The sequence below is a fragment of the Cupressus sempervirens genome, chromosome 5, assembly GCF_028749045.1.
Source record: "Cupressus sempervirens isolate cs-2001-9-10 chromosome 5, ASM2874904v1, whole genome shotgun sequence".
Taxonomy (NCBI): domain Eukaryota; kingdom Viridiplantae; phylum Streptophyta; class Pinopsida; order Cupressales; family Cupressaceae; genus Cupressus; species Cupressus sempervirens.
Window position 1 is genome coordinate 310,171,722 of NC_143122.1, and position 24,173 is coordinate 310,195,894.

Genomic DNA, 24,173 nt, shown 5'->3' on the forward strand with positions numbered 1-24,173 from the left:
ATTTTATGAATTTTCTTCTCGAGACAATCTGTTTAAATTTTGGAAATTTATAAATATTAAAAAATCATAGCAAATATTCCATTGACTCAGCTTTTTCATCACGAGATAAGATAAATGTCGTATTTTTAGTTTATTACAAATTTAAATGTGACTTTGGCCTTGAAGTTTCAATGCCTTCAAGATATACTCAATCAATGAGGAAGTGAAATGTGAATGATGAATTGTGAATACCCATTATGCACCATAGGCAAAATTTCTTATCAATGTTTGTTCTTGATTTGTGTATTTTTCTATCTAATTGAAGGAGATATTGAGCCTTAGCCTCTTAGCAAGGAAAATTTGCCACTAGCGTAATACCAATGCTAGCTGAGGTTGCTACCTTGACCAAGTGGGAAGTGGTTGTTATTTCTCATCATGAATGATAATGCACAAAAAATGGGTTACATTGTTGTTGACAACATAGATTTGGTCGTCAAAAGGAGAGATTGTGTAGGAGAAGAAGTTCTAAATCAAGGACAAAGTCTGGTGATAGACAATGGAATTTTTGTTCCCCATCATTTCACTATAACAAACCATCATGTTTATCAGTTGTCCTCTAAGCGATTTTTTCTACTCTGCCAAAAACCTTAAAAAACCTTAAGGAGACAAAATAATGAAATGAACATTAATCACTTGTGATGGGGAAAAAATAATTTGGGAATTAAAAATTAATCTCTGTGACTAGTGCTAATATCACATAGTGAATCTCATTTTTTCTTAGCTAGTAATTTTATGTGACCTTTTAGACACAAACTTCCTCTTCAAGCCCCAAATTTTAAAATCTTGAAGATGCGTAGCATTTGATTTTGGTTCAATGGGTTTGGCATTTGTTTGCAAATAAGATATTACTTAATGTTGTTGATCTAGGGGAGCCAACATAGGAGCCAATGGAGAGGATTGAATATGTTGAAGCCATATGTTGGGATCTTTGTCACTTGTCCTCCATGAAGTTTAGGAAAAGGAAGCAAAGAAAGAGACCATAGGTAGAGACTTTAGGTCATGAGGTATAGATGTTTGCCCTATTCTTAGTAATCACAACTCTCATTATGAAATTTTGGGGAGTCAACCCTTCTCACCCATATTGATTATCCAATCTCAAGTGGTTTAGTTTCTCAGAACCATCGAAACCCAGAGATGAGAAGGGCCTTATATTTTCTATAATTATGACAAAGTGGATTGATTTCATATGCAAGCCCTTCTTGTGTTGTCCTCTTTTCTAGCTTCATAGAACCGAGGGTTGTTCACCATAGATTCCTTGTTCTTGCACACAACTTTAAGCTTGGTGTGGGCTCTGCTCAAGTCTTTTGTATCAACTCATATTGTTTGGAAGACTAGAATCCATGATTAACATAGGTTTTAAGCAATATATGTAGAGAAATTAGGAGGCATTGAGTGCGGTCATGAGCTTGTAATTTTCCCTAAAATTTTCTAATAAATTTGAATCTTTTCCTTACCATTTTTTTCCAACATCCAATAGAAAAGAAGATAATAGGCTTTTTCCAAGATTTTAAAAATACATGCAAATTAATTAATTATAGGAAAACTTATATGTTCAAAAAATATTGAAATGTTATTGGTTGGATTAATTAGGCTATTGCATCAAATGGATTCAATAGTATCATGTCGTAGGAAGGAACTAAAAAAAAAAAAAATTGTTTTAAAAGAAGATAAATCATTTTATTTAATGAGTAAAGGTAAATTGACTTAATGATCAAGGACCAATAATTCAGTACACTCTATCTCTTTATATAAAGGTATTTTACATTTAAATGTTGGATAAGAAATAGAAGAATGTGGGGCATATTTATGGATAGCTATATAGTTAATAACTTCATTCTATTTTTAGAACTCTTACTCCATGTCTCCATGTCGCTTCTTAAAGGCAATTTTTTCTTAATTTCAAGTAGTAGGAATGTTCCCATGCAAATTTTTAATTAGAAGGAAAGGACGAATTAGAATCTTTTCATATTTTAGTGGAGTAGCTACTACTTTAACATAAACAATATTCTGACTACAAAAAATGTCTCTTCCTTTTCACACGAAAAAATAGAGAAGCCCTTAGTAGAATTTTAGGTTTTGAGAGTTGCAATTAGCTAGCAATCCAAAATGGGATATCCATGTAGCTTTGGGGAAGAGAATTTTAAGAATTTGTTCTTCGAGATTCCTAAAGATCATAGAAAATATAAAACTCCATCTGTTGTGAGTTCTAAAATAAGGAGGGGAAGACAAGGTGACCACTACTTCTAAAACCCTCATTAGGAGGGTTATCCTGTGATTTACCTAGTTGAGGTTGGACTCAAGATGCATAAGGAAGATTTCTTAGTGGAAAGACTAAAGGATCAATTCTTCTTCTTTGATTACACAAAATATGCTAAGAAGTTTTGTGGCCAAAATTATCATTTTCCTGCTTGACATCAAGTTGAGCCAAACCTTAATGATTGGATAAGGGTGAATTTTTTTTTAAATGGGGCCAAAAAACCTTTTAACCTAGGAGATATAAGAATTTCTACATTCAAATTGTAAATTCATTCAATTAGCTAATAAAAATACTAATTACATCACTCCCTGTTAGAAAGTAAAGTCCACCGAGTTAATTGAGAGGGGGGGAGGGGTGAATCAATTATGAGTTTAAAATAACTTTTGATAACTTTATCAAATCTGAAACATGTAATCAAAATATGCAATGGCCATAGAAAGAAAACCATACACAATAACACTAGATTTGTTTACTAGGGAAACCCTTGATTAGAGAGAAAACCTTGGTGGGAGTGATGCCCACAAGATGATGTACTAATATAAAAGTTCCTTATAAAAGGATGGAATTTGTTAGGAGCCAATGAAATATATTTAGTGCAATGAGTCCCTTTTAGGAGAATCTCTATCCTTGACACAAGGTGCCAACCCTGTTAGGAGTTGAAAATAGGAGACTGAACCCATTATTCAAATAGCCTCGATATTGTCTTTACTAAACGATCTTCAAGATAACATATCCAAGTTCTTGAATTGAATAAATATAATCTCCTTTTCCAGTAAAATTCCTTTAAAGCTCACAATGCATCACAACATCAATCTATGCTCTAATCTTTCATAATTTGCATCAAAAGCTCGCATTATAACATAACTCATGATCTCAATCATGACAAAAAATCCACATTGGATACTGATCCACGAGGAAAACATATTTCATTTATACCAAGTCCTAAAAAAAGTATTGAGTCAGCCTTGAGTCTTTCTCAATTTAGCATGAATAGCATTGGACCACAATAGAATATTCTATTACACATTACATTATAGAGAATAAATCCCATAAAGTTATTAGCAATAGTTGGATTCCTACGAATAATATGTTGAAAAGGCTTCACAACTCATCATAGAATGTACATTTGATTTTTCCATGTTAACCAAAGCATCCGCAATATGTCATCAACCATTATTAAAGCTCATTGAATGATCCTCAACCTTACTAAAATATACAACATAATTACCATAAATAGTTTACCGGATACTCACTCTAAGAGAAGTCTCCACAAAAACTTTTGTAACTCATGCCATGCTGCAAATCTTCTTCCATGAACATAGACATAACATCAAGACACATTATTAAATTCTTATCCAACTATGCATAACATAACTCTTTGACCATGAACCTTGTTGATCAAATATTCCTCTATAAATCTGGTTGAATAGTCCACAAAACTAATATGTTGACATCAATGACAAACATTGTGATGAATGGAACACATAAGAAATCAATCATCTCTCTAACAATATATAACACTTCCCCCTACAACAACATCAAAAGTTCATGGTAACAATCTTCCCTTTTGGCATTGATGAAAACATAGATGAAAAACATTTGAGTACCATTGATACCAGATTATATTTCTTCCTTATATGTCTTTATCCCCTCATTCATGTTGCCCATGAATATAAACATATCAGTTCCTTACAAACATATTGTAAAGAGTTGTTCATGTTCTAATAGATCTCCCCCGTTGAATAAAAAATAATGTATTACTCAATAATTACTCTCCCCCATGCATAAAGAATGTATAATGTTTCCCCATGGTGTTTAGGTATTTTTCATGTATTAGTCTCCCCCATTGACATCAATGAAAAAGGTGTCATTATGCCAACTTAATCATTTCAGCCAAAATAATCTATAAAAGTTTACAAGTGTCCAAAGACAATGTTTAATACCTTTACCAAGATTCCTTAATGACTCATCTCTAACATAGGTACTCTCACATAGGAGAAGCATCAACTATCAATCTAGGCAAAAGAATAGTGTTATGATTCATACTGTCTCTACATCAACTACTCTAAAGAAGGTTGGGGCATGACCCCAAGTGTACCTCTTAAATACTCAAATGTGTCCTTAGCCAAAGGTTTTGTGAGTATATTTGTTATCTTCTCCTTTGTGCTAACATACTCCATCAAATCTCCTTTTATGCGACCTTTTTCCTCAAAAAGTGATATTTAATTGAAATGTGTTTTATTTTTTAATGTAACATTGATTATTTGACATGTTAATGGTACTTTGAATAGCACAATGTATGATGATAGGCTCAGTAAATTCAATTACAATATCCTTCAACATTTGTTTCATCCAAACTATTCCATTATAAATATTTGTTATCGCTACATATTCTACCTCTATTGTACTTCTTGAAATACATTCATTTTTCTTGCTTTTCCAAGAAACCAAGATTCCTCCCAAGAAAAATGCTCCATCATTGATACTTTTTATGTCATCAACATTTCCTACCCAATTAGCATCATTGTATGCACATAATGTGAAATCATATGATATGCCATACCATAGGTCATAGTTTGACATTCCTTTCAATTATCTAAAAATTGTTAGATTGTGGTGACTGATCAAGAAAGTACTGTACATACTTCATAAATAGTGGGGTTCGCCCCAAAAAAAAAAAATTTGGGCAGTAGCCGACATATTATTGCCGACATGTTATAACCCTAAAGCGGTTTAATACTTGTATAAAAGGGCTTAGGGTTGGGTATTTTTCATTATGTTGTGATACGAAATTGGTTCTTGCGGTGGTATTGAGCTATAAGGGATTACGGATTGTAATCAGGTTGTAATCACTGGATTGTAATAAGATCGGACTTGCTGTTTGGTGGACGTAGCCCAGGGATTGGGTGAACCACGTTAAATCTTGGTGCCTTGTGTTCATTTTTGTGTGTGTTCTATTATTTTCTGTTATTGGTTATATTTGCATGTAGTTTTTTATTTCTGTCCTTGGTTTATCCTAACAAGTGGTATTAGAGCGAGGTTGTTTTTTTAGTTATCCTCTACAGGAAAGTCTCATGGTTAAGTGGGAGTCTCATGGTTGAGTGGGAGCGATGGCAGATGAGGGCAAGCTGGGGGTTGACAGGTTTAATGGGCAGAACTTCCAGTTATGGAAGATGCAAATGGAAGACTATCTATATCAGAAGGATTTATGGAAGCCGTTGGAAGGAAAAGCCAAGAATCAGGGAACTATGTCAGAGGCTAAATGGGATCTTTTGGATAGAAAGGCACTCAGAAGCATTCGGTTATGCTTGGTACCATCGGTGGCATTTAATATTACAAAAGCAAAGACGACAGAAGATTTGATGAAAACCCTAGCGACACTATATGAAAAGCCCTTCGCTTCAAACAAGGTATTTCTCATGAAGCGTTTATTTAATATGAAAATGGCAGAAGGTGGATCTGTTGCAGATCATTTAAATGAGTTTAATACTATTACTAGTCAATTATCTTTTGTGGGTATCAATTTTGATGAAGAAATTAGGGCTCTCTTGATTTTGTGTTCTTTGCCTGAAAGCTGAAATGGCTTGGTAATGGCGGTGAGTAATTCTGTTCCTGGATCTAGTACCCTAAAATATGATGATGTGATCGGTGTTATTTTAAGTGAGGAAACTCGTAGGAAATCCTCAGGTGGATCTACATCAAGAAGTGCTTTGAATGCACAAAGCAGGGGCAGAACGACTGGAAGAGGAAGTAACTCTAGAAATCGTGGGAAATCAAGAGGAAAGTCAAAGGGGAGGAGGTCTCAATCGAGAGGACCAAATGATTGTTGGTACTGTGGGAAACCAGGGCACAAAAAGAAAGATTGTTGGAATCGAAAGAAAAATGAAGGAGATAAATCAGATGGAGACAAGGAGGCAAATGTGGTAAGTAACAAATCCGAAGAGGATGCTTTGCTTCTATCTTTAGAGAGTGTTGATGAGCCATGGGTTTTAGATTCTAGTGCTTCATTTCATGCTACACCTCATAGAGGTTATTTCATTGATTATGTCCAAGGGGATTTTGGGCTTGTTTATTTGGGGGATAATGGACCCTGTTAGATTGTTGGAAAGGGAAAAATTAAGATTAAGTTGCAGAATGGGAATCATTGGCTACTACATGAGGTAAGACATGTTCCAAAACTAAGTAGAAATTTAATTTTAGCAGGGCAACTCGGTGATGAGGGTTGTGTAGTTACTTTTAATGATAAAAATTGGAAGGTTTCAAAAGGTTCCCTTATAGTAGCAAAAGGTGTGAAAGTAGGCACCTTATATCTTTGTACAGGTCATATTGTTCCTTCTACTTTGATTGTTTCAAAGAAAAATGAATATTCAGGAACAATTACTACAGTTGAGCAGGGAGAACAAATAGCTGTTGTAGATTCTGATACAACGATGTGGCACAATAGACTTGGGCACATGAGTGAGAAAGGTATGAAAGTACTTCATTCAAGGAAAGTTTTACCAGGTCTAAAATGTGTGAATATGGATTTCTGTGAAAGTTGTGTGTATGGAAAACAAAAGAGAGTGAGTTTTGTAAAGATAGGGAAGGAAAACAAAAAGGAGAAATTAGAGCTTGTGCATACAGATGTATGGGGACCAGCCCAGGTATCTTCCCTTGGTGGCTCTCATTATTATGTTACATTTATTGATGACGCAACTAGAAAAGTATGGGTTTATTTCCTTAGACAGAAATCTGATGTATTTCAAACTTTTAAGAAATGGAAATGCTTGGTTGAAAATGAGACTGGCAAGAAATTAAAATGTCTCAGATCTGATAATGGTGGTGAGTATTGCAGTCATGAATTTGAAGATTATTGCTCCACTAATGGTATTCGTAGACAAAAAAACTGTTCCAAGGACTCCACAGGAAAATGGAGTGGCTGAACGCATGAACAGGACTATAATGGAGTGTGCAAGGAGCATGAGGTTGCATGCTGGGTTGCCCTTACACATGTGGGCGGAGGTTGTCAATACTGCAGTATATTTGATTAATAGAGGTCCCTCTACTCCTTTGGGTTGTGGTATTCTAGAGGAAGCATGGACTGGTAAGAATGTGAGTTATTCTTTTCTCAAGACCTTCGGTTGTGAAGCTTTTGCTCATATAGACTCTAAAAATAGAACCAAGCTAGAAGCTAAATCAAAGAAATGTGTCTTTGTTTGATATGGCATTAATGAATTTGGTTATAGGCTTTGGGATTTTGAAAATCTTTAAATTATTAGAAGTCGGGATGTCATATTCAATGAGAAAGTGTTGTACAAAGATCTGTTGCAGCAACATGAGAAGAAAGAAGATGATTATGTAGTGTTGGATGATACTCCAAAAGCTGATGTTCCGGCCATTCCTCATGATGTGCAACAATTGCAACAACAAATACCACACACACCAGTGAATGTTAGATGGTCAACAAGGCAAATTAGACCTCCACAAAGGTTTTCTCCCTCTTTGTATTCTATTTTACTTACTGATGTTGGTGAACCTGAAAGTTATGATGAAGCTGTGCAGGTGGATACTAAGATTCAGTGGGAGTTTGCAATGAAAGATGAAATGGACTCTTTGCTGAAAAATAAGACATGGGATTTGTGCAAGTTTCCTGCAGGTAAAAAAGCTTTACAGAATAAATGGGTTTATAGGTTGAAAGAAGAGGAAGGAGGTAAGAAAAGATTTAAGGTCAGGTTAGTTGTAAAAGGATTTGCACAGAAAAAGGGAATTGATTTTGATGAGATATTTTCTCCTGTTGTTAAAATGACTTCTATTCGTACTGTTTTAAGTCTTGTGGCTACTGAAGATTTGCATTTAGAGCAGATGGATGTTAAAATAGCCTTTCTTCATGGTGATTTGGATGAAGAAATATATATGGCTCAGCCACAGGGTTTTGAGGTCAAAGGTAAGGAGAACTTAGTGTGCAAATTGAAGAAAAGTTTATATGGCTTGAAGCAAGCACCTCGGCAATGCTATCTGAAATTTGACAGTTTTATGCAGGAGCATGGATATAACAGGTGTCATTCAGATTATTGTGTTTATTTTAAGAGGTTGGATGATGATAGCTACATTATTTTATGTCTATATGTTGATGATATGCTTATAGTTGGGTCTACCATGCATCATATTAAGGGGCTAAAATGCCAGTTAGCACATGCATTTGCTATGAAGGATTTGCGGGTAGCAAAACAAATCCTTGGTATGAAGATTTGCAGAGATAGGAAGAACCGAACCTTGACGCTATCTCAGACTGATTATGTTGAGAAGGTGTTGTAACGTTTCTGTATGGAGAATGCTAAATCTGTCAGCACACCTTTACCTAGTCATTTGAAATTGACTAAGGAGATGTGTCCCAAGACACAGGAAGAGGAGGATAAGATGTCCAAGGTACCCTATGCTTCAGCTGTAGGAAGTTTGATGTATGCTATGGTATGCACTAGGCCAGATATTGCACATGCAGTGGGAGTCGTTAGCAGGTATATGAGTCATCCAGGATTTGAGCATTGGAATGCTATCAAGTGGGTTCTCAGATATTTGAGAGGAACATCCAATAAGTGTTTACACTTTGGGGGCTCTACTACTGATTTACAGGGCTATGTTGACTCATATTTGGCTGGGGATATTGATACCAGGCAGAGTACTACAGGTTATGTCTTTACTGTTGGTGGGGCAGCTATGAGCTGGGTTTCTAGGTTATAGAAGATTAATGCTCTCTCCACTACAGAGGCAGAGTATGTTGCTGCTACAGAGGCAGCGAAGGAGATGATATGGCTTCAGTTCTTCTTGGAAGAATTGGGACATCCTCAGAAGGATAATTATTTGTTCACAGATAGTCAGAGTGCCATTCATCTTGCTAAGAATTCAGCTCTGCATTCTAAGACCAAACACATACAGTTGCAGTACCATTTCATTCGATCAATTTTGGAGGATGGACAGTTAAAGCTAGAGAAGATACATACCAATGAAAATCCAGTAGATATGTTGACAAAGGTTGTAACAAGGGAGAAGCTGAACTCCTCTTCAGCTTCGGTTGGTCTTTTAGACTGAACATGAATAAAAGAATAGTAGAGTCCAGGATGGTTTGATCCAGTGGGAGCCCCATGTGGTAGTGGTATTGCTACAAGATTAGTCTCCAAGTGGGAGATTTTTGTTTAGTGTGGAGCCTGATCAGTCCCCAAGTGGGAGATTGTTAGATTGTGGTGACTGATCAGGAAAGTATTGTACATACTTCATAAATAGTGGAGTGAAAAAAAAAATTTGGGCAATAGCCGACATGGTAGCTGACATATTATGGCCGACATATGGCCGACATGTTATAACCCTAAAGTGGTTTAATACCTGTATAAAAGGGCTTAGGGTTGGGTATTTTTCATTATGTTGTGATACGAAATTGGTTCTTGTGGCGGTATTGAGCTGTAAGGGATTACGGATTGTAATCAGGTTGTAATCACTGGATTGTAATAAGATCGAACTTGCTGTTTGGTGGACGTAGCCCAGGGATTGGGTGAACCACATTAAATCTTGGTGCCTTGTGTTCATTTTTGTGTGTGTTCTATTATTTTCTATTATTGGTTATATTTGCATGTAGTTTTTTATTTCTGTCCGTGGTTTATCCTAACAAAAATTATTTTTACTATTGCAAGATGTGTCTCTCTAGGATCTATTTGAAATCTTGCTACAATCTCAACTTCATTAGCCATATCAGATCTAGTGTGTGTCAAATACTTCAATCCTCCAATCATAGATTTGTATCTTGTTTGTAATACATTAGGTAATTCATCTTTTCTTGATAATTTATATAGTATCACAATAGGTGTTCCAATAGGTTTACAATTCTCCAATTCAAATCTTATCAAAAAATCCTTAAAATACTTTTCTTACTTTGGATAATTTATTGATGCAAGGTGAGAGGCGAGTAAGATGGAATAAACCCAACTTAAACCTACCAACACCCTTGTTGAGAGTTACAGACAAAAGCTTTAAGTTCATATAGATAAATAGAGAAAATAAAAGCCATATGCAACAAATCAATAGTGTAACTATTTCACTTCACATGTACCCAATAGAGAAACAACATGCCCAACTGTGAGGCATTTTGGGTTCCATAGACTAAGAAAATTGTAAAATCAAAGTCCATGCTCACATCTTCTATCTTCTTCTCTCTAAGATCTCCAAGATTATTTCAATCTACATTCAACCAAGCTTCATATATAACTATCTAAGCAACAATTTGGCTAGTAAAACATTTAATTACATTATAGGTCAAGTCTTGGAAGAGTAAACCAAAAACCAAGAAAATGACAACATAAGATCATGCACTCTTAGGAATAGGTCCAAAACTGAGTTAGGAGTCACCTCCCAACTGTGTAAGATGTCACATTGACATAGGAAATTATGCAAATTCTAACAACACGCCTCGCTATATATTGATTGCAGGAAACAAAGACCACAAAGAATGATACAGAATGCAATGAATATGAAACATCAAGATGCACACACATAGGACACAGATCTAGAATATATCCTTAACATTATATCAACTATGCACAACATGAAACAAAAAACAGTAATGTCTACTTGGAAAATAGCATACTAGTACAAAAAACAAAAAATATTATTGGTTGATGCAAGATTGCTCAAAGACCCAAGATGCTCTTGTATCAGACACATGGGGTTAATAAAGAACTAATATCCACATCTGGCATTCCTTATATTATGAAATGATTCATAAATATCTAACTCATCTTGTGCAATCCATGAACTATCTTCAACTGGTTTGTCTTTCCACTGAACTAGAGATTCCATGTAGTCTTTTCCTCTACTACTTTTGTTTATTCTAATATTCAAAATCTTCTCAATGGTGTTAACCTTCTTATTAGTATAATCCAACTTATCTTTTAATTTCCCATCTTCTTCAAACTATTGAAAGATTTCTTCAATGTTAAATATGGGTGAAATATCCATGTCTTCAGGTTATCCAACTTCAAAAGTATTTCCACTGTCAAACTCTCTCTAAATCTAATAAGGACCAAATTTCTTTTTCTTTATCTTATTGTATGTACCAACAAGAAAAATGTTCTTATTCAAATGAATCATCACTTTATATCCAACCTCAAAAGATTTATGTCTTCTTCCCTTATCTCCTCTCCTTTTGTATCCAAGATTACTATTCTCTAGATTATTTATCACTTTCTCATGCAAAGTATTCATGAGATTTGCAAATTCTTCAGCTTCAACACTTCTCTTTCTCTCAGTAGTCAAATACATTAATTCAGTAGTCCCTTTGGGATTCAATCTGTTAACAATATCAAAAGGTGTCTTCTTGGTGCTTCTATTCATATAATTGTTATATGTGAACTCTACTTGTGCTAGAATCAAATCTAAATTAGTAGGCTCATCTCCAACCAAACATCTCAACAAGTTACCTAAAAAAAAAATTCACTACCTTGACTTTTCCATTTGTTTGAGGATGAAATGTAGAACTAGACCTCAATTTTGTATTTGGCTTCCTCCAAAGTGTCCCCAGAAATAACCAGTAAACTTAGTATCTCTATAAAAAAAAATTCTTAGGCAAACCATGTAATCTCACTATCTCCTTGAAGAATAATTCAACTAGATGTAATGCAATAGATGTCTTCTTACAAGGTATGAAATGAACCATCTTTAAAAATCTATCAATCACTACAAAAATAGAAACATTACCTCTCTGAGTTTTAGGAAAACCAAGAATAAAGTCCATGTTAATATCCTCCCAAGTCTCATTAGGTACTTGAGAAATGGTGAATCAAATCCCAAATTTTGACTAGTTCCTTTGTTTTTTGACAAATTCTACAACTTCTAACCAACCTTTGCACATCCTTATAAATCTAGGGCCAATTATACCTGTCTAAAATCAACTTTGTTTAATAAATTGTGAAATGTCCAACAAGTCTACCACTATGCTTCTCCTTCATGATTTTATCTCTCATAGATCCTCTAGGAATGCATAGTTGAATTCCTTTAAATAACATGTCTTCCTAAAAGAAATAATTAGTTCACTTATCTCTTACCATATGATCTTTACAAGATTTCTAAAGTTTTGCAAAATCAAGGCTAGTTTCATACAAGTATTTCAAATCATCAAAACCAAGTAATGTATCTTTCATCTCTCTCAAAAAATTCCTTCTTCATCTCAAAGCATCAACAAATTTATTTGACTATACACTCTTAGTCTTCAATGAACAAGAAAAAATATGCAAGTATTCAACCCACTTCATGTGTCTCTGATTCAAATTATTCTAACTTCTGAAATACAACAAAGCTTTACGGTTAGTATACAAAATAAAATCTTTGGGCATCAAATAGTGTCTCCATTTATTCAAAGCTTGAACAATAGCATAGAATTCCTAATCGTACAGTAAAATTCTTTTTTTAGCATCATTCAAATTCTCAGTAGAGAAATCTTTAGGTCTTCTTTCTTGACTCAAAATAGCTCCAATAAAAATTCCAGTAGCATCATTCAACTTGAAAAACTTTACTAAAATTAAGCAAAGCAAGTATAGCTAATTTTGCAACCCTTTGTTTCAATGTCTCAAAACTTTTATGTGCTCCATGTGTCCATTTGAAATCCTTTTTATCTCCTCTCATAGTTTTAATCATAGCATTACACACCAATCTAAAATTCCTTATAAATTTCCTATAAAAACTTGTCAATCCATGAAATGATCTTACTCCTCCAACATTATCAGGTGTAGGCAAATCAATAGGATCCATCTTCAAACCATCAGATAAAATTACAAAACCAAGATACATAATTGCTTCCTTCGTGAATGAACATTTCTTCAAGTTAATCAACAACTTTTCCTCCTTCAATTTCTACAATATTTGTCCAATATGTGCAAGATGTTCTTCTTTAGTCTTACTAAATATCAAAATTTCCTCAAGATCTAAAATCACAAATTTTTCCAATAATTTCTTCAAAACTTCATTCATTACTCTCATGAAAGTACTAGGTGAATTAGTTAAACCAAAAGGAATAAATAACCATTCATATAAACCCTCACTTGTCTTTAAAGTAATTTTCCATTCATCTCCTTCTCTAATTCAAATATGATGATGGTCACTTTTCAAATCAATCTTGGTAAAATACTTTTCTCCACTCAAACAATCCATTATGTCATCCATCCTATGTAACGAAAACCTATAATTCATTATGATCTTATTAATAGCTCTAGAATCAGTGAAAATTATACATTCTCCATTCTTCTTAGGTGCTAACACAACCGGCACAAGGACTCAAACTTTATCTAATCAAATCCTTCTCAATCAATTCTTGCACTTGTCTATTCAACTCAACATTTTCAACAAGTGTAAGCATGTGCGGTGCTTCATCAGGAAAATTAGATCATATGAATTAAATCCATACAATGGCTTATGCTTCTTAGGGGGTAAACCATAAAGTACATTTTTCAAAAATAATTTCTTCAAACTTCACCAACAAATATTCAACCTCAGGTTCTTGCTCTAGTTCATCTTGTTTCTCAATATTTCTAGGAATCAAAGAAAAAAAATCATAATGCTCCTTCATGTCCTTAGCAAACTATTTTCCTTTATCCAAACATATGCTAACTGTGGTATAGTAGCTCTCATCGGGATTTTCTACCAAAGGTAACAAAATTTTCTTCTTCCCATCAACCCAAATAATATACTGATTCAATCTACCATCATGCAAAGCTTCTCTATCACACTACTAAGGTCTACCCAAAAAAATATGACAATAATCCATAGACATAATGTCACACAATATTTCATCATGAAATTTTCCAATTTAAACTTTATAAGGTATTGCTCACTTACAAGTAAATCAAGCTCCTTCTTGATCCAAGCAACATGGTAGGGTTTAGGATGTCACAATCTCTGCAGCTATAACTTGTTAACCAGATCCTTAAATCCTAAATTATCAAAACTTCCACTATTAATGACTACCTTACAACATTTTTCGACAATCTTGCATCTAGTTTTGAACAAACTTCTTCTCAAAATAGGTTTTTCATCAACTTACCCATTCCAAAAAAATCTTATTATCATTAGGTTCTCACCATGCTTAGACTCATTAGGTGTTTCAACAACTTCTTCATAAGCCAAAGTATTTCTATTGCTACCTTTGATCTTCTTGCCAAAATTATTGCATTCAAAAGCTTTGTGTCCTTCTCCACATTTGAAACAAGTACCTTTAAACCAAGATATTTCTTCTCTTTTACCAACATTAATATTCCTAGAGTAACAAGTATAATTACTTCTAGTGTAACTTCCTCTTTTTCTACCAAGTTTTTTACACCATAAAATGCTTTTGTTCTTGTAGAGTCACTCAAATATGTATGTGCAATCACCAACTTTGCTATAGTAGTGAATATGTTGCTTGCAAATGAACTTTTTATTTTTCTTTTTCATCACATATTGTTTGCAAACCATGGTGGGTATGTGCGCCAAGATGGTCTGCAAAAAGGGGGTAGAAGTGGACACCTTTTTTCTAAAATCGGGTAAACTCGATCTTGCAAGAAGACCCATTTGAGGGTCATCCACTCAAAATGACAAGATGTGTAAAATAAAATAGTAATCTAAATTTAGTTTGTAAACTAATATTTTTTTTAAATATATAAGATTAAGAGGGTCCAACCCTGCGTGCACGAAAAACTATTCTTGTTTTTTGCTAAAAAATATAACATAGTTATTTTTGTGTGCTTAAAAAAATATATAGTTATATTTAGTATTTTCTAAAAAACTTTGGTAGGATGATAGGTAACAGTGACATCTAGAAGTTGTGTATTTTTTCATAATTTTCTGAGAGGTAGTTATTTTTTCTATGATTTTTGAAGTGATTTCATCCTGAAATTCTAGTACCTCTTCGTGCACTAGGCATTACTTGAATCAAACTAATAAAAAGTCAACACTTCTTTTTAAAAGTGTATAGATTCAAGTGTAGAACAATAATATGTAATTTATTTTCCATTTGGTTAAGTAGATCAAAAGTTATTAAAAAATGATAAACATATGTTTTAGAGGATTGTCAGGACACCGATATAGAAAAATCAACTTCACAATGCTAATCTTGTCTAATTTTTTATTATTTAAATATCGTTATAAAGGTAAGAATTCATGTTATATTATGGTGGTAGTTTTGGAGATACCCACTTCACCATTTGCAAACCTGATGTAGTCAAAGATGAGAATTGATCTTAGAAGATGAAAAAATTCTAAAGCAACAAAACATGGAGAGAAAACATCAACTCAAGCCTTTGGGTAGTTAAATGGGCCTATTACCAAGCCTCAATTTGATCACTCTTTTTTATTGACAAAACATGATCACGTTACGCTTCATATGACTAAACTATCATATTAGACATAGTGTGGTTGTGCTATGTCTAGTATGACTATACTATACATAATGTGATCGTGTTATGTCTGGTATGACTTTACTAGACATGACACAATTGCGTTATGTATATGTAAAAGTATAGTAAATTATTCAAAGGCCTAATAGGCCTAATTAGGCCTAGTTAATCAAGGAACTACCTAAAAATGGATTAATTTCATCAAATAAATGGTTGAATAAACTAGGAACTGTAAAAAAATTTAAAAATCTCAAGTTTCATGCTTTGAATGGATCATGCATGGGATGAATTAGAACCATCACATTTTGTAATTGCTTCATTGTCTAGTTTAGAATATTGTGAGAATAACAAAACAAAAATTACTATAAGTAAAAAATGTGTATTTCCAAAGACTGCCCAAATCCCACCACATAAAGAGCGTGGAAAAAGGATGACACACAATGTGTTTTATACAAATATTCAAATTCCAATTCTATCACAAACAGTTTACCTTCTAGAACTTAGAGTATGGATATTGGAATAACTCAATTTGTTGTCCATCCAAATGGTGAACCTTATAGTTTGTAGTAGTTGGAGGTGCCATCTTCATCAAAAGTTTTCCATGACACTCTGGGTTGTAGTTGTCATCTTCATCACATGTTTTCCTTGAAAGTCCATTAGTTCTAGGTTATATCTTCATCACAAGTTTTCCATGGTAGTTCAATAGTTTTAGGTGTACTCTTCATCACAAGTTTTCCATGAAATACTAGTAGTTGGAGGCATCATCTTTATCACAATTTTTCCATGACATACTAGTAGTTGGAGGTTCCATCTTCATCACAAGTTCTCCATGACAGTCTAGTAGTTATAAGTGTCATCTTCATCACAAGTTTTTCATGACATTCTATTAGTTGTAATGTGTCATCTTCATCACAAGTTTTCCATGATAGTTTGTTATTCATCCAAATGGAAACCCTTACTAGGGGTAGACCTAACTACAATGCAATAATACAATGTAAGGTCAAGATATAGAGAGATTATTATGGTTGAACTAGAAGATAAATAATCTTCTAAAAAAATGATAGAGACTTCTTGTGAAGGCTTTGAGGTACGTTGATTCAATATGCCACCACCACCTAATTTGGAGGGCATAGAAATGCAACCATAATTATCCTATGTGGTACACTTAATTTCATATTTTGCAATTATCTTTTCACTTGTATACATAATAGTCTAGTAGTTGTAGGTGTCATATTCATCACAAGTTTGGTTAATGAACTAAAGTTTGCATCACGATCTTTAGTTGTTGTAGTAGCATCAAAAGCCATCTTTAGTACAATATAATCACTAGACAGTTTTTTATGTTACTCCTATGAAGCTTGGCTATCCTAGGAATTTATATTGCATATATTACCATAGGTATCAGGTATCATGTATTAATCACAACCGAGGTGAATGTTAACTAGGTCTTCCTAGTCTCAAAAATCTCAAGAATCATCATAAGATCCCTTAAAATATTATTTCTAAGTACATGTACATTGAAGACCTTTTGTAACTACTTGAGTTACTAGTACATGGAAAGTACTCCTCATCATCATCTAATAGATAGGCTTACATATATATGATGTGTAAAGTGCAACCAAGGTGAATGTTAACTAGGTCTTCCTAGTCTCAACAACCTCATACATCATTTTGGCACTTGTAGACATGAGCTTTTTCCCATTGTAACAAATATCTACATAAGTATTTGGGTTATGAATTTGCATCTTAATGGGGTATGTAGTTATGTAATTAGTGTTAGTTTTTTGTAAATACTACTATTTTGTGAATTAAATATTTCTTTTGAATTTCTCATGAAGATTTTTTATAACCATTGAATCCTAGTTCAAAATTCTTTAGAATGACAAGAGCAAGAACAAGAACAAATTGACCTAGAGATAGATAGAGATATCAAATCAAGATATAAATAATAATTTTTAATCAAGTTGGGTATGGTTTTTGATAAATGGAATGCTTTATATGTTTTCATCCCTCCTTTAAGGTTTGTAAAGCTTATCACTGAACTTTAGAATTATATTTTCATGTAGTCTATTTGGGAGAAAGCTTCAAAACCCATCGCATCAATTAAGGTAAGATATCTAAGATTATTGTAGATCAAAGGGGTGTATCTCCTCCATTGACAAATATAAGTACTTCTAGAGACTTGTTGGCTCTAATGTATCGAAAGGGGTCATGAGGGGTCCTAGTGTTTCAAAGGGACATAAGGACCCCTTAAGATCCCATAAGATCCATTAAAATTTTGTTTTTGAGTGCATGTGCACTGAATACCTGTTGTCACTACTTGAAATACTAGTAAATGGAAAGTATTCATCACCATCATCTGACATAGGCTCACACACATATCTTCTTTCCTTTTCTTCTCTCCCCTTTCTTAATAGACATCATAACCAAATTCTCTATAGCCAGTTTTCCTCTTGATCATTGTAATATTTTCTCCCCAACTAAACATTTTGTAGTCAATTGATACACAATCATATTTTTTACTTGACCAATCCATAGCTTGTAAATCCAAAAAAGGGTTAAAATTTAGACGTGGTAGAAGAATAGCATTAGATTCACTTAGAAAAAATTTCCAAGAACAAAATAAAAAATTATTAGAAATTTTGACTATACTAGATGGAAGAGATGCACTTAGACAAATGAACCTGGACAAATCTCTAGGGCTTTAAAACTTAATAAGGGACAAGATGACATAAGCATTAGATGGAGTAAGAAACTTAGGTAAACCTCTAAAGGAAGTTAATAATACTTTCATAGCTCTGATCCTAAAGAAGGAGAAACATTCAAATAGCTAACATTCCATAAATTGATCTTCATATTTTTTCTGCAAAGGAACTTCCCCTTACCTACATTCATACATAAAATTTGGTTCCTCTCATTCTTAACTTCTCAAATGTGATATTAATTTACACCATATTCATTTTTTATTTTTCTTCCCACAATCTAGAGATGCTTTATTTAGTAGTACCCTTTTCAATTCCTAAGTTTAAATTGTTTACTCATATCATTTCCCTATTAAATATAAACTTTTCAATTTCCTCTACTTGGTTATCCCAACTTGAGTATAATCCAACATTCCCTTACCAGTTATCCTTGAATCTAATATTCCATCAACATCATTGAACATACCTCCTTCCTTTAAATAATTTAGATCTAGAAGTCTATTTACAAATTAAAACTTTTTCTTTTCTTCCATGTCATCTTTCTTGGATAATATTTTTTGTTCTTTAATTCCAAAAAGTTTATTTACTACTTTAAGTCTCGGAGAGAGATCTTGACTTTTATTACTTCTCACTACATTCTTCGAGATCAAGTTCACTTTCCCTTATTAGCATTTTATTTTTGTTTTTTTTTTGTCTAAAAATGGGAACAATAGAACCTTAAAAAATGACATGTTGTTCTTGTTCAAAGACTGATACTCTTTGTTATGGGTTCTTTTTGCATGTGAGATTGTATCTCTTTAGATTAACTTAGGGTGTCCTATTTCCTTTAAAATTGGTGAATTTAGGTTTCTTCTTTTGATATTATTTTATTGAGAATAACTATGCTCCAATTTCAATTTTGCATAACTCTCATTCTTTAATGTGCCTTTTTGATATTTTCATCCTCCCAACCTTGTGAGAGGGATAAATTTTGACCATGAAAATTTTTTCTTATCCATCAATCTTACAGATTTCCCATGACCTATATTTGGGTTGCATGGTTCAACCAAGATAAAATCTAACTCCCAAGTATTTTACCCTTCCCTTTTTCAAGAGATTACCATGACATTGTTCTTGATCTATTTCTTATGAGTATTCTCACTATATTTCCTAGACACGATAACCTCTTCCTAGAGATTACTTTGATTGCTTAGATCTTTTAATCTTTCATGGTACCATTCATTTTTGTCTCTATTTGGTCAATTTTCTATAGGAGAATGTTGTCCTAAGTTAGGATGAAGTCATATTTTATTCTTTATATCTATTAGTCTTTCTTTTATAACTTCATATGTCTCTTTATGTTTAATTTCTTCAATATTATGTTATTCTTCTCTATGTTTTAGTCTTTACTCTACCTCCTTTTCCCCTATTGTCTTAACTTTCCTCCAAGCTTCATCATTGAGGATCATTTATTGGACTTGGAAGTGCCTTCATGGTATGGATTCTCCACCATTTCCTATTCTTATATCTCTTCTATAATGTTGATTTGGTCTTCTTCTAGACACCATTGGATGAAATTTTCCATTTCTTGAGTACTTATATTGGAAATTCCTTTGGGTATTTTAGTTCCTTGCCACTTTTATAGTTTTCATAACTTGTGGTAAACATTATACCATCCTTCATTATTGAATCCCTTCATCTCATTTGATGCTTCCAAAATATGAAAGTTATCTATAGCTGCAATTTCCTTTTCCTTAAGAGTTGCTGATATTCTCTATTCTCCAATTTTGGAGCTTAAAAAGTTTTCATAAAGATTGAACCTCTCAGATACCTCAAGATTATACATGAATTATTTTACATTCATCTTGCAAAACATCCCTAATTTATTCTAAAGATATCCATCTGCTTCATTGAGAATTCATAGATTTTGATGTGCTAAGTCTATTGAGATAGACTATCCTTACACTTTTTAGTAAATCATCAATTTGATATTTATTCTATGCATAACCTCAATTATTTCCAAGACAATAAGTTTTGTCTTTCTTTTCTTAATTTTTGTTGAAAAAAGAGTCCATCTCCAAAAAAAAGGTTGACAGAATCAATTTGATGTATTCCCTAAACCCTTTATCTTCCATTTCTCTTGAATTGTGGTGATTTTTTTCTTGTCTTTATTGATCCAAATCTTTTGTCAAAAAAGGGCAGTGGACCCCAATGTGGGTTGCCTCTAAAAATTCTCTAGTCTAGATTCTCATATCATCGTATAAGGTTTCCTACTACAAGGGTCCTCATTTTCATTATGAACCTACAAGGTTCCATTTTATGTGGACAGGGAGACAAATCCTATCTACATGATTATTGCATTGATCCAATTCTTAATGAAAATATTTAGAATCTTTGTCTAAATAATCATAGGAAATGTTGAATCCACACTCTAGACTTTGAATTGATCTTTGACCAATTTAGGAAGTTATTTTTCAATATCCATGAGAATGCAAATTTTGAGGCAATATGATTCCAAGAGAGGCAATTTTAAGAAAATTCTTATTTTATTTACCAAAAAAATTCCAATATCTCCCCCCCTCTATAGTCTAGGAGTAAATTTTCTAGTTGAATTCATATTGAAATAAATTTTATATGTAAATTTTCTATTTGAATTCATATATTGAGATAAATTTAATATTTTCATCTCTATGGTTATAGTTTAGACTCTACTATTGTATATGTTAATATTTTCTCTTATAAAACTTATCTCTACATTTGTTGGACTTAATTATTACTACAAAATATCCATCTAAGGAATATAATGTCGTTGTTTCATCTAGATCAATCCAATGATCATACATCCATTTGCCAAAAAAATATCGAACGAAGGAGTAATAGTCCAAAACTCACGAATAAAATTTCTATAATAATTCATAATTAACTAATATTTAGTACAAAAGTGAATATAAAAGTCTTGGTGTCACCACTAACACATGATAATACCTAAAATCATATTAATTTTAAACTTTAAAGCATTGTAAATATATAGTAATATTGGAGGTTCATCACTCTTCTATAAGATCGATCCTTCACTAACAAAGTTCCTCTTCCAATCTTGTCTTGACTTCCAGTTGTAAACTAGAGTCTTGTAGTTTGTTCCATTCATACCCCTTCCCAAATTCCAACCACCCTTACACATCAAACATTAAGGAAATAATTAATCTTGTAAAAAGTAAGTCAATTTTGACTACTTACATTTTATCCTAGAAATTAAGCCTTGTATAATGTTTAGTCAATTTTGACTATTTAACACTTTTATCCTAGAAATTAAGCCTTACTGTATAATGTTTAAGTTGTTTGCCAAACTCCCTCTTGATCTTCCACTCATACTAATTTTGTTTTTTTAAGAATTGATATGTTCCTCCAACCCAACAATCTCCTTCAATGAGATATTTCCCTCTCCAAGAGTCTGACTATTAACTGCACATCCAACCATTATTGATTTTCCAAGTCAAGTCATAATAACTCCCATAGCAACCTACACATATCCAACCCACAAATGAATTGGAAATAGTAATAAAATATATTGCTTCATTTAGGTCCAACTAATTCCTCCTAAGAAACCTTCAACATAATTTTTTAGGTCTCTATACATCGTCTAATTAAGCTTGGCATGGAAGGCCAAGTTTTACATTTCAAAGTGTCTCAAGCTTGCACCTCTATTTTCTTTAGGAAAATAAACCATATCAACACTAAATTGGAGAAGTTTTCTTATACTTCTTTGTCTCTCCCATAGGGGTTACTTCAAATATCCTTCAATCTCAAGCTCTACATTGTTTGTGAGTTAAAAGAATGAAATAATGTAGTTTGATGCTATAGACAAGATCAACTTATTCATGGTAAGATACTAGATTTAGTCTTGATTTGATATAAATAATGTAGATTTTAATAAAAGTACTTCATTTTCTACTCTTTGTAGGCAGCAAACTAGCTAGTCTGTCAATTAAATTTTATAATCAAAAGTATTTCATTTCTAAAGTTTAACGGGGTATTCATTTTTAAATTAATTTTTATTAGGTTTTATATATTTTTTAAATTTAAAAAGTCACAAAAATTTGCTAGTCTCTAGAAAGTTCCCCAGACATCTGGATTTTGAATTTAGTCTTCTAAAGCCCTTTGCTATGCAACTTCTTAAGAAACTCCTACCGACTACTCATTTATGTCTATAAATTCTTCACTTTGATGGGAAGGGAGGAGAGGAGGCTAATGTAGTTACCCACTGCCGCTTTGATACATCTATCTCTTCCCTTCTCATGACTACATCATCATCCCTCCTTATTCTTGCCCCTATCTTCTAAACATCACTAGTAGATTTTGAATTAGTCAACTGATCTGCCCAAACTCCCAATGTGACCATTGACAAAGTAGGCTTCTTGTTTTAATTTGACTTTGAAATAAACAGACAAGTGCTGCTCATACTTCAGTCTAATTGCAATTTTGACTTTGAAATGAATAGACAAGCACTGGATCAAACCACAAAGAAGTTTGAAATTAAAAATTATTGAAATTATCTTTCTTTTCCTAAAAATGGTATTGTAGTTAATGCTTTAACTTCAACTAGAACCACCATGTTGTACAATATCTTCTAGTTTTTCGCCTACATGCATAGAATTATATGCATCTAGATAGCCAATGCTACACTTTTAACTACCACTGTATATTTTCACTAATTTTGGCCACCTCAAAACAACATAAATTTTTTAGACATCTTACAACAATGCTATCAATTCAATGGCCTAACCAAGTGTTTTCCTATGTCATCTGTAGTTCACATATAGCTATAAATTGTTATGGTAGTAGAAGCATTAACCAAAAACAATATACATACAACATAAGTTAGATGCAAAGAAATAAATAACAGTAACAAGAGAAATGAAAATACATAGATATACATGATAAAACCTTGACAATATTGTTGGTCTTAGAATGGTTTTGACATTTGAGTGTCAACACACTTAACCAATTTCACTTTATATGTCGAGTACACTATACATGTCGAGCTACAATGTGTGCCGAGCTAGAATTTCAACAAGTGTCAAGTGACTTCAGATGTCGAGTACACAATAGATGCCGAGTAATATATAGGTGCCAAGTCATAGTTCATTTCGAGCAAGTTAGAATGTAACATGTGCCGAATGATCCAGAAATATACATGTGTCGAGCAAAATAGAATGTAATAGGTGCCAGGTAAACCAGGATAGTATATGTGCCAAGCACCAGTAATGCAATATGTGTTGAGTAACACATAATCAACATATTAGTTTGTGCCTTCACAAACCAAGATGCACAATCATTTTAGGATGATTCATGAAGGGATAAGAAGATAAGATCGAATCTTTACATCTACCTATGTTATCAAACTGTAGCCAATCAAAAAATTGGAGACAACATGCAACCAATGGGTTAAATCTAAGGATTTGAGCAAGAATTTTGAGTTTTTGATTTCATTGCAAACCCTAAGTCTATGAAGTCTTTATAAGGAGACTTAGACACCATAATTTCAAGTTTCTAAGGAGATGTTGAGAAATTGTTGAAGGAAACTACCATGTAGACAAAAAATTATAGAATAGAGCAAGCAGTAGGGGTGTCAAGGACTTAGTGAATTGAGCAGCAATTACATATTCAGTTGATCAGAATAGAATAAGGGACACACACAAAGATTAGATCAAGCAAGGATCACATCAAAGAGAATAGATCAAGTGCCTGAATCCAACAATTGAAGATTGCACACTATCAAGTTAATTGTTCTAATACTTTCTTGACATT